This window comes from Marmota marmota, unplaced genomic scaffold (genome assembly GCF_001458135.2).
Source record: "Marmota marmota marmota unplaced genomic scaffold, marMar, whole genome shotgun sequence".
NCBI lineage: Eukaryota > Metazoa > Chordata > Mammalia > Rodentia > Sciuridae > Marmota > Marmota marmota.
The window spans coordinates 9,343,707-9,354,404 of record NW_026000119.1 but is presented as its reverse complement, the minus strand read 5'-3'; positions in this window follow the sequence as shown (position 1 = coordinate 9,354,404).

Genomic DNA, 10,698 nt, shown 5'->3' with positions numbered 1-10,698 from the left:
TGCCTACTAATTTTGTTTGCCTTCCTCTGAATGAAGAATTTCTCTGTAGGCTAAAACGCCATTTTGTAAACTTAAGCACTTCTCCAGTTTTTAAAGCATGCTTATTTATTATGTACATTTGCTTCCGGAGTTTCCCGTTTTTTGAGGTCATTTCCCCAATGTGTGTGCACTCACTTGGACACCTGACTATCCATCTGTCTTAAGGATATAGATAAATCATTTGGGGGGGGGGTATTCTTTTTTTTTAGAGAAATCATTTTCAAATGATGCAGCAGGTTCTTTGACAATGTTTTCTAAATGCTTTTGACCTGGAATTGGTTTTGTAGAGGACTTGTCTGTAATGATGAACTCTTAAGGCACAGAACCTGGGGTAACCACTGGTTAGTCCTCCTTCACTACAAAACCAAGGGTCTTTGGTTTAAGTCCCACTGTATTCACATGTTCTCATTATGATTTGGATCTGCAATGTCCCCCAAAGCCTCATGTGTTGAAGGCTCGGCTCCCAGCTGGTGGTGCTACTGGGAAGTGGTGGCAATTTTAGGAAGTGATGCCCAGATGAAGGCAGTAAGTCACTGAGGGCAGGCCCTTGATGGTATACTGGCACCCTGGCTCCTTAGACACACTGTCTCTTTCTGGATACCCTGAGGCGAGCACTTTTGTTACACACTCACTCCCTGTCATGATCTGCCTCATCACAGGCTTGGAAAAAAATGCAGCCAAGTGACCATGAACTGAAACCTCTGAAACCATGCATCAAAATAAATCTTTCCTCCTTAAATTGATTTTTCTCAGGTATTTTGTCACAGTGACAAAAGGCTGACTAACAACACACTTGGGCAAAGAAATATTGACCTTAAGATCTTTTTTTTTTTTTTTTGTACCAGGGACTGAACCCAGGAACGATTAACCACTGACACACATCCCCAGCCCTTTTTCTTATTTTATTTAGAGACAGGGTCTTGGTAAGTCGCTTAGGGCCTAAGTTGCTGGGAATGACTTTGAACTCACAATCCTCCTGCCTCTGCCTCCTGAGCTGCTGGGATTATAGACTTTCACTACCACATCAGGCCTTTAATCCTCTTTTATGACAATTTTTCTGAGTTGTGCTCTACGTAATTTTTTCTTATTCTTTCTGATGTTCATTTGTTTTATATTAGTGTGATAATGCCTATGCTTCTGTGATGATTTTATATATATTTCTTTGTCTCTCTCTCTCTCTCTCTCTTTTTAAGAAAGGAGATCACCTTTATTCAAACTGATTTGAAAACATGCTAACAAGGAACTTGGGTGAAACAGACTTATTGCTAGTCATATTTTACTACAATCTATAACACATCAATTGTTGTTATTCCAACAATCTGATTGTTTTTATCATTCTTTGCACTGTAAAATACCTTGAAAGTTTTGAGCCTTGGTTTCTATTTTCTATCTTTCCTACTTTACATAATTGAAATTTCCCAAGCTGATTAAGTTAAAATCAAGTTGTGAGAAAATTCTATGTGTACATAAATTTAAAAGTCTTAGTCATTGTCAAAGGATGTCAGAAAATGACCTTGGAATATTGTTGTGTTAGATATCTACACACTGAACTCTCTCTATTATAGAGGAAGTACAATAAGAGAAGGTTTGTTTATTTGGCATTTTTACTGCATTAAAGTCTCACCAATTGTCTATTGACTATGCCTAAATGATGGTAATTGTTTTTAAAACTTGAAATGTAAATGTTTCCAGTTGGGCACAAGCACAGCTGAGCCTACGGTTAATGGCCTACATATCCAGTTGTCCTTAATGGAGATAAAATAACCATTAGGATCCTTTCCAAGTCCTTGATTGTTAGATGAAATTTTTTTTGCTATTAGTGCAGCAGTGGCTTCTTGTTTTGAAGTCTCGGCTGCTTAAGTCAAATGTAGGGCTGCAAAGTCCTTTTCCATAGTGGCACTTTCTGTAGTGGTAGATTAGGTGGTTTTAGTGTGTTTTTTTCCTAACATCAAGAATTTTTTTATTTTTTATTTTTTTAGCAGATCTTCACCCTGGGTGGTTTTTTTGTTTTGTTTTGTTTTTGTGACTTGTCTTGGCCAAAATTGCTTAGAAGTTTGCGTGCCTGAAACTCTGTTCGCTGGTGCAATTTGACTGAGATCCTCAGATCACATTTTGCTCAGGGTGCCAAGGCGTTGAGGTCCATTAGTGATAATTGCCATGGGAAGGAGATTGGATGTGGGTGATGGGCTATGCATTTGCCATCAGTAAGCACAGGAGAGCCTTTGGGCCACCTTTGAAAACCACTGAGTTACCTTCAATGCCATCCCATGTGTCAGAGTAGAAAAATTGCAGTGTAAGAAAAAAGTAAGAGTAATTTGTTTCCCCAGTTTCTTTCCCCATGATTGTGAAAATGTGTTCTCTGTCTGAGTCCTTGGAAGTCAGCAATGTTTATAGATCAAATTAACAAATTTGCATTTTTAAATTTCCTTCTTTCAACAAGTTTTTAATATCTGAGGCTCTGAAATACAATTATTTCCCAACCAGAGAAGCATGATATTAAATCTCTGAGGCTGCTTTGTTTTTGCCCAGCTGCATGTTTTTCTCCCTTTCCTCCCATTTCTTCATCTCATTCTAGCATATGCTTCAGTGATGACAGCCCACTCAGCGTATTTCCTTTTTCTTTCTTCTGGATTCTTTATTAATGCACATGTTTTTCTATGTGAAGTATAGCACAGAAATGTCCCAATGATACTTTACAATTGCAATCACCAGGATTTCTTCTACTTCTTTAATTTCACAACTTTTCTTGAGGTTTCTGAACTATGTCTAGAAATACAATGATATGTTCATTATGGCACTGCTAGGCTCCCCGGGTCTGTTTCTCTTTGTCTTTTGATTTTGTCTTTATGACTAGAGATGTCTTTATAACTAGTGCAGCCAGTTAATTTTTTCCAAAACTCTCTGAAATGGTTGTTTAAGCCCAGTCATTATTAAAAATTGAACTATGTAAGTTGCAACTAAATAAATTATATTTAAAAAAAAAGGTAAGTGGTGGCACCAGCAGCATAGGGGTAGGAGCTGAGTCAGCACAGGAGCTCTAGTGTCTGGCTGGGCAGGGCAGAGGGTTAAAAACAACAAAAACAAACAGAAAAGATAATAAGTACTCAAAATTCATCACTTCTAAGGTATTTTAGTACATCAGTATTTGTGCTCTTGGGGGTATTTATATCTATTTGTCTATCTGGATGGAAGAAACAACATCTAATCATGTGTGCCGTCACATGTCCCAACTCTGTTTAGCGATATCATTGCAAAAACTCCAAATCCAGGCTTTGTCTCCAGGAGAGCCCATTGTTAAACATTTAACAGCACACCTGCTCTGAGCTCCTCATCATGCTTTGGTAAGCATTCTGCTGTGCCTAACAAGTATCCGTAGCCTTTTTCCTTCCAGTTTCAAGATGTGGGCAACCAGGGCATTGAAAAGTCCCCATCAAGTCAAATGCTCTGTCCTTTTGGGACAGTTGATCTCCATTAATTCTCACTTTAAAGGTAGATCAACTTATTGCTTTAGGCCAGTCAGCTTCCTCTTTTTGAGTAATCCCTGTCAATTTAGCCCTTTGAGTCATTTAATTTGCTGTGCACAAAACACCATGAAAATCTTGGAGTGAATCTCTGTCAGTCGTACTGGAATCAATTGAGTTGTCACTGAAAAAAAAATTTTTTTTTTCAGTAACAGTAGTCTGCCTGGTTGGCTGTAGTTTTAGTTTCTAATTTGTTTCTAATTGAGTTGCTAATTTCTAATTAGCTCACCCTTTCATTATCATCTACCACATCACTCTCTGAAGATCTTTATCACTGCAGCTATTTCTACTTGGAGAATCTGATAACCTGTGAACAAAATTGTTGTATTTTAATTTTTTTTCCAAAACAGTCCCTTTCTGAGTCTTTTTTTTTCTCCTAAGAATTTGCCAATGTAGAATTACTCTGTTTGTTACAATGTGGGCTGTCTTTCCCTCTGGAGGCCACAGCCCAAGTGTTGGAAATCAGTAACATCAGTGTTACTTCAATAATGTGCCAAGTGTTGTAGGAATTCAAAGGGCAAATGACCAGGATCAGAACCTTTCCTGATGTGGTACAAATGGTTTGAGACTAGGAGAACCCAAAAGGAAATTAAAAAAAAAAAAATACAGGATGGGACACAGAAATGGCAAATACCTATGACTTCTCAATTTTGCCTGAAACTTGCTTTTTAAAAATTTAAACAGTTCAGAGATGATTTAGCAGTTATGCTGTTTTATTTTTAGTGAGAAATTGCCTAAGAATCACAGGGCACATGCTAACCTCACTTTCCTAGGTTTGTGAAGCTTCTTTATAGAGGAACTTAATTTTTAGAGGAATTGATAATCCAGGTGGCCCCATAACAAAATATGTAGGTTCACAGGAAACAGTACCAGGCTGATAGGCCATGGCCTGGAGCTCACATTGCCTGGGAACACCTGAGCTTTGAATTTGAACACTTCCCTTGAAATTTGCTGTCTACACCCAAACAGCCCCATAAGCAGATGCAGGTTTGGAGCTCCCCACAAGAGCAAGGGCCACTGAACACTTCAGCTCATGTATCTATAGATGTGGGGAAAGTGAGGAACACATCATGTATCCCCCTTGGGGGAACAGACTGACCTGGAAGAGTCAGAACTTGAGGTTTCAGGGAAAATCTGACTGTCCTACTAAAGCTAGTTCCCACATTCCCAGGTGCAGAGGCATGTCCATTTCTGTCTGGTATTTGGTCTGGCTTCTCAGAGCTGTGCTCCCAACCAGGGAGGAGCTAGAGTGGATGGATTTTGTCCAGGAATGATGGGCACTGGCTGAAACTGGAGGCATACAACCATGTTGACAGTGAGTTCAACTATGTCTGGCACTCCAAGAACACCAAAGTCCACCTAGGTAGCACGTCTACTGCTTTCCTATCAAAAGTGTTCTCTGGTTTCCCTTTCAATCTTTGAATTGGCTGTTAAGGTAGAAGGACAGAGAACAGTTAGAGAAAACACTTCCTGACTGGAATATATAGGTGGCTCCATGCTAACTGACAGAATCTTGACCTGAAAGATCTTGGGTTGGGGTAAGGTCACAGAAAGGAGTCCTACAAAAGATAAAGGGCAGCATGAGACTGAGATGGCTTCCAACAGGTTGGTGTAGTTGAGGCTGGGCTAAATGGCGATCCTGGTCTTTCTTAGACCTGATTTGCCTACATTTTGAATGCCATTGGTTGTCCCAGATACTAATGCCTGGGGAAACCCGTCATAAGGATGGGTCCATATCAGTGTATCCAAGTAGAAAGAGCCTGATGTGTACTTCAACTCCTGCTGTCTCCTGGTTGCTGTCAGCCACCACTTGAGCAGTTTCCATACTGGGTGCTTTGACTAGATTTTTTTTCTATCTTATTACTGGTTATCAATGTGGCACAAAATGCTAGAGTATTTTCAAGGAAGATATCTTCTGGCACAACAATTACTGCCCAGCACTTAATGTTCTTTCATTGGGCTCAGTATTTTTAGATCCTTGTTGTCTCTGTTGACCTATTCATCATCACCAATTGCTTATTAGAATAGTTAATTGCCATAAGCAAATGTGATCAGAGTTTTTCTTGGGCCCAAATTCTGGTGATCTTGCTAAGGGAGTCACTGAGCTTTTAAGGAAAGGAAATTTATAAACATCCTAAACATTGTACTCTAAATGATAATTTCTTATATAATGTTAAAATATGACTGTTTTGGTTGGTGGTGTGTTGGGTTCCACACTAACCAGTGCCTAGGCAAATTTGCAGTAGATAAGAACTCTAAAGAATGTGATAAGAAAGGAGATGGAGAGGGGGAGTTGGCCACTTCCCTTATTTCCAGTCTTGTCTTGGAGAAGCAAAGCAGAATGAGGTTGGTTGTAAAATAAAAGAATAGACTCACTTAAGAAATCTACCCACGCAATGGCATAAGACTATCCAATATATTGCCCTGCTTGCAGGTATGGTGTGGTCCTACTTTGTACCCAGCTGCTGAGCAATGAGTTAGTGACAAAATGTCCAAAAATGTCCCTGTTGAATCCTCCAGATTCTTTCTTTGGGATCAATAAACAGTATTCTTGGGGCATTTGCAGCCCTGGGAAGGAACATGGTGGATGCTGTTTTCATTTTAGGTTTTCTTAAAGATGATACTGGAATTAAAATGGTTAGTTTCAACTTTGTAACTTCTAAACTTAGCCCAATACTGAATTTTTCTAGTATGGCAGAAGTATGCCAGGAAAAAAAAATGTTCTTACGAAATCTAAACATTTCTATTTGAATTGTAGTTCACAAGAAGTTTGAATAATTCAGACACATTCAAGTGTTCCTAGTCCCTCAAATATTATTTACTTTTTACAACTAAAATATAAACTTCCTTTCCCCAAACAAGGAACTGGATGCAATTTTGCGTGCGCCTTCCCACCCTCCATCTGACAGTGTCTAGAAATGTCCCTAGTTGTCATACCTGGGAGGTAGAGGCACAGTTGGTACAGGCCAAGAATGTTAAATGTCCTATAATGTCTCAGGCAACCCAACAACAACCCAAACAAACCAGACCCTGCAGAGCCTTGGGCAAGACAAGGGTTACAGACTGTTCCTGCTGTCATCCTTCCTTTCCACCATAAAAATGCCACTGTTGAGCAACCCTGATCTGAAATAACTTCAGTTTTTTAGGAAAGGCAATGTGCTCTTGATTTACCAGCATCTGAAACAGCTGTTTCTGAAGTAGCTGTTTCTGTATCCTGGGCTGCTGGCACTGCTCCTGGCTGACAAAGCAAGCACCCCTTTCAATAAACAGAAGAATGAAGTTCTTAGATGTCCTACTTTTTTCCAATTGGTTGCTTCTTTTCCAAATAGATACATATTACTCAAAACTCGGATAAGAGCTTAAAAAACAAAAACAAAAAACATTGCACTAAGTGGCTTTGGCAAGGAGATTTGGAATGTTTTGGATAAACCAGAGCCTGCAGAGCCTTGGGCAAGACAAGGGTCACAGACTGTTTCTGCTGTCATCCTTCCTTTCCACCGCAGTCAAGGGCCCCCACATGCTGTCTTGCCTTGTGTCTGTGTGTCTCAGCTCTGTGGCTGGTGCCAGCCTGAGACTGGGATCCAAGAGACAGTCCAAGGTGGCCTATAAGCCCATGGGCAAAATCACCAGACACCCACCTCAAGACCAAGCCAGGTCTTGAGGAATAAGCCTTATCTTGTAAAAGAACCTGGTTTCCAGATTGGCTTTTATTCCCTTCCCCCTTAACATGCACATCTTGTCACCCATGTGTGTATATTGCCTGATATTTTCTTTTTCATACTTCATGGAATTTCTACTTCGGTCTTCAAAGTGGGACCCATTGTAACATCTTGTAATATTCCAGAATATTTTCAGTTCCTTGGATAAATTCAAGAGAACAAAGATCCCAAAAGTATTACATGAAAATAAACCAACAGACCTTTTTTATAAACAGAAAGCATTACTCTGATCAAAATCAGTGTTTAAAGAAATATACTGTTTATGGGGCTGGAGTTGTGGCTCAGTGGTAGAGTGCTTGCCTAGCACGTGTGAGGCACTGAGTTCTACTCTCAGCACCACATGTAAATAAAGAAATAAAATAGAGGTCTATTGACAACTAAAAAATGTTAAAAAAAAAAAAAAGAAAAAGAAAGAAATATACTCTTTATTTTTTTGGCACCGGGGATTGATCCCAGGGGCGTTTAACCACTGAGCTATATCCCCAATCCTTTTTAATTTTCTTTTTCTGAAAACTAAGTCTTGCTAAGTTGCTAAGGCTTGCTTTGAACTCATGATCCTCCCAAGTCTCTGGAATTACAAGTGTATGCCACCACACCCAGCAGCAATACACTCTTGTTTCTAATACCACACCTATAAAGAAGGTATACAGGAAGTGCAGTCATCATTTATTCCTGAAGCCCTAATTGGGCTCAGCATGAAAGAGCAACAAGATCAGTTGGCAACACCTATCCTGAGCAAGCGAATGAGCAGTGGTAACATATACAACAAAAATTTTCCATGAATTCTAGATATAGAATTGTCTAAATGGAGATAGTTGAGCCCCCTACCCTGGAAAAAGCAAGAGTCAGTTCCTTTTGGGTTCAGTCCTGTATCCCCATACCATTGGCCAATAAATACAAGTTCAATGAATCACTTTTATAAATTCTAAAGTTCACACATGACCCTGTATTTAATCATATCTGCCATGGAATTAATGGGAGTCAGAAAATAATGTTGCTGAGCCCAGAGTCCTAACTGGATGGTTAACCAGACTCACTAAGCAAACAATCAGTTCCCAGAAAGAGCTTTCAGAAACATGTGATTAAAAGGTGCTCCTTGACATGTCAACCTTATAGGTTGCTTGTGGATGATAAGCATGGTGATGATAAATCTTGGACTTTCACCCTGAGATACCCTATCAGTCAAAGAGCAAAGCCCGTTTTCTTAGAAGCCTTGTAATAAAGCTGATGCCTAGCTCAAAAATAAGCTAGAATCTCACATTTCATCTTAAAAATTCATGTGAATTTTGCATTCTATGCCACAATAAAATGTTTATTATAATATAAGCATGTTTTAAATGACCAGTTAAATTTTAAAAATTTTTCTTAAAAAAAATGTTTCAGAGGGCTGTTTGTAGCTCAGTGGTAGAGCGCTTGTCTAGCATGTGTGAGTTCAATTCTCTACACTGCATGTAAATAAATTAATAAAATAAAGGTCCATAAATCAACATCTAAAAAAAATTTTTAAAGTGTTTTAGAAAACGAATAGTCTCAGAAAATGTATCATGTTTGTCTTGTAGCTGGACCCATCCAGTCTATGAGACATGGCTAAGGTGGTATAATACATAAAATGACTTAAACATAACTTGGTCAGGATAGTAGGTTGGATTTTGTTCCCCCAAAACAAATGTACAACCCTAACTTCCAGAGTCCTAACTGAGTACCCATGTGTGTGACCTTATTTGGAGATAGGGTATTTGTAGATGTAATAGAGGATTTTAAGATGAGATCCCCTGAGATTTTACCCATGAGGGAGATCTGAGACCCAGAGAAGCAGGGGAAAGGCCATGTATAGATGGAACCCAGGACTGGAGTGACACGGCCACAAGCCAAGGAACCTGGAGGACCCCCAGAAGTAAGAGACAAGGAAGGATTCTTCCCTAGAGCCTTCATCGGGACTGTGACTCTGCTGAAATCTTGAGAGTTTATTGAGTGAATCTAGGAAACAGGAAATACTGAAGTAGCCAATTCTAACTTTTCTACTACTTATTGTTTATTTCTTCTATTAGAAAGAGAAGAGGGATCTGTATTTTATTTTTCTCTATGTGGCTAAAGGATTTCTTTTGTGTGTGTAGGGGGGCAGGTACCCGGGACTGAACTCAGGGGCACTCAACCACTGAGCCACATCATCACCAGTTCTATTTTTGTATTTTATTTAGAGACAGGGTCTCACGGAGTTGCTTAGTGCATCACTTTTTAATCAAAGGATATTTTAAAAAGAGAATATAATCTTGATTCTTATATAAACATACAGGAAGAATTATCAAAGATTATTTTTATCTCAATAATTAATGATAGAACTGGCAAGATGTTACAAGAGTTTAAAAATAGAACTCAAGAGTTCCTCACATTTATACTCAGATAAGGAATGTTGAAATGAGTTTACAAATAGTGCAAAGCTATTTATAATATCCACAAGGTGATAATTGCATCTTATAAGGCACAAGTTGCATTTCTAAGCACAAGATTTAATTACATTACTATCATTTTTGTATATGTTAACTTTTATTACAGAGTTCTAAAATAGTAAAAGACAAAGGTGGAGAGAACAGAGAAGGTGCATAAGCCAAGAAATTTCCATCTTTCATAATTTTTCTTTACAGTTTCTTTTTCCTTAGGATGTTTACTTTGAGACAAAGCTTAGATGTTAGTGGCCACCAATTTGGTGTGATTTGGGAGGTATTGACAAGACTCTTTGTTACCACCCCAGGACTTACCTACCTTCCACCCTACATGGATTCTACTCTGGGGGCCTTAATCGTTCAGTGGGCCTTGGTTCATGCCATTCAGAACCCCCATGAAGGGTTGGGTGTGGCTCAGTGATAGAGTGCTTGCCTAGCATGTGTGCAGCCCTGGGTTCTATCCCCAAAACTGCAAAAAAAAAAGAATCCCCCAAAGAGCAGTCCTTACAAGGTACCTGGAGTGCACTGGGCACTTCCTTATATACTAACACATTTGATTTTTACAACAACGCACTTTATAAATGATGAGACTTGAAGGTGAACGAGATCAGAAGATGCCATCCTTAAATATGCTGCTTTGACATAGGGTTATTCTGAGTGGAAGAAATTGAAAAACAATAAATATAGGAGGAACTCTCTGCCCTCCCCCTTTGTGTTTAAAATCAGGACATAAATCTCCCTTTGACCAGATATCCCTTCCTCCTCCCCACTCCCTGTCTGAATAGAAGGGAAAAACCCTTCACTGAGATCATTAACAAAGCTTACTCAGTAATCCTCATTCTCCATTAGCTCTCCCACATGCTAACCATCTCACAATTTACTGCTTCTGCAAGCCTAAATTCCTTTTCCTCTGTGTTGTCACTTCTTCACAAGTTATTGCTCTTTGTTAAAATGGTATATGAATTCCAAGACCTAACC